This window comes from Cricetulus griseus, chromosome 2, assembly GCF_003668045.3.
Source record: "Cricetulus griseus strain 17A/GY chromosome 2, alternate assembly CriGri-PICRH-1.0, whole genome shotgun sequence".
Lineage (NCBI taxonomy): Eukaryota > Metazoa > Chordata > Mammalia > Rodentia > Cricetidae > Cricetulus > Cricetulus griseus.
In genome coordinates, this window is record NC_048595.1 from 431650519 (window position 1) to 431652625 (window position 2107).

Consider the following 2107-nt stretch of genomic DNA (forward strand, 5'->3'; position numbering starts at 1 on the left):
TAGAGTTACATAGGGTTGTGAGTCACCTGACAGGGAGCTGAGAACAGGTTTCTAGTTCTCTGTAAGCGTTCTTAACTGCTCGGTGCATAATTTCTTTTCACTTAAAAGCATGGTGATAATCCATCACAATACAATATTTTGTTTATTGAGTCACTTGGTGATGGGTGTTAGGGTATTTCACCCTCATCAGTGCAGAATTTTTCCTGAGTACCTGTCTTCACTTTGAGGTATGCATCCAGAAGTAGGATCCAGGATCATGTGGAAATTCTGCGTTGAGCTTTGTGTGGTGTGTGTTTGTGTGTGTGTGTGTGTGTGTGTGCGTGCGCAGTGAACTTTATTTATGGTATTCGAGAGAGTAGGGCTCTCTAAGTCTCTCCCCTTCTTCTGGCGGGGGGGGGCATGGGATGGAAACTATGAGGGAGATGCTCAATGTCCAGGGCTGAGCTGGGACAGGTACCCTCCTCAGCAGCTGAGGGCCTTTCTCTTGCTCTTGTGTCTTTTCTGGGTTGGGTGATCCAGGGCTTCTTCCTCCTTGGAGGCCATGTAGGCCATGTGGGTCCACCACCCTGTTGCTGTGGCCATATTCATTGTCATACCAGGAAATGAGTTTTACAAAGTTGTCATTGAGAACAACGTCAGCCCCAGCATAAAAGGTGGAACAGTTGGCATCAGCTTTTGTGAGCTTTTTGGATGCCTATTTTACTACCTTCTTAATGTTATCATACTTGCTTGGCAGCTTTCTCCAGGTCACGAGTCAGATCCACAACAGACACAATGTGGGTAGGAACATGGAAGGCCATGCCAGTGAACTTCCCATTTAGCACTGGGATGACCTTGTCCATGGCCTTGGCAGTATCAGTGGATGCAGGGATGATGTTCTGGACAGCCCTATAGCCATCATGCCACAGCTTCCTAGAGGGGCCATCCACAGTCTTCTGGATGGCAGTAATGGCATGAACTGTGGTCATAAGGCCTTCCACAATGCCAATGTTGTCGTAGATGACATTGGCCAAGGGGGCTAAGCAGTTGGTGGTGCAGGAAGCTTTGCTGACAATCTTTAGTGGGTTGTCATACCTCTCATGATTCACACCCATCACAAGCATTGGGGCATCAGCAGAAGGGGTGGAGATAATGACCCTCTTGGCCCCATCCGTTAAGTGGGCCCAGCCTTCTCCATGGTGGTGGAGGCACCAGTAGACTCCAATACACACTCAGCACCAGCATCGCCCCATTTGATAATGGTGGGATCTCACTCCTAGAAGATAGTCATGGCCTTCCCTTTGATGACAAGCTTCCTGTTCTCAGCCTTGAGTGCACAATTAAACCTGCCATGGGTACAGTCATACTGGAGTCATACTGGAACATGTGGACCATGTAGTTGAGGTCAATGAAAGGGTCAATGATGGCATCAGCATCCACTTTGCCAGACAAGAAGGAAGCCCTGGCAACCTGGTTCCCAATACCGCCAAATCTGCTCCTTCCAACCTTTACCATTGTGTTTCAGGATGAGGCTGGCACTGCATGAGATGTGGCAGTCTCTGCAACTGGGAGGAGCAGAGAGCCCTGTCCTGAACTTTTTGAGGCGTTGCCAAACTGCTTTTCGCAGTTTCAGCTTACCATTTCACAGGGTAGGACACGGGACCTAGAGAGGTTGAGCCCAAGATCTCATAGCTGGCTGCTGAAGAGAGCTGTTTAATTTAGGTGCCCGGGTTGAGCTTCCCACAGCCCTCCATGACTGTGGGCTATCCTCCTTCCCCTCCCGAGGGTAATTCAGAAATACTGGCTTGGAGTTGAAATCTTAAGACTTTGTGCTCTATTTCTTTTCTTCTATAGATAACACAAAAGCACAAAGTCTCCATAATCTTGGCTAATGTGATCCCAGAACCTTCCCATAACTCACAAATGGGGCCTTTATTTTCAAATGATTTTCTCATTACAACAAACTGCCTCACTCAGACCACAGCCCCTTCCCTACGGCTTTAGGTGGCTGTTGTCAAGAAAGGCTGAGCTGCCGTGACACAGCTACTCCCTGGCCTCGTTTCGCTCCCCAATCCCAGCACATTGTGAGCCATGACAGCTAGGCAGGCAATTCACATGCCTGTAAAGC

At 48.7% G+C, this 2107-nt stretch overlaps 1 pseudogene; it reads right to left on the minus strand.

Moving 5' to 3' along the window:
* Positions 1–462: 462 nt before the first annotated feature.
* On the minus strand, positions 463–1494 carry LOC113831635 (annotated as a pseudogene).
* Between the last annotated feature and the right edge of the window lie 613 nt (positions 1495–2107).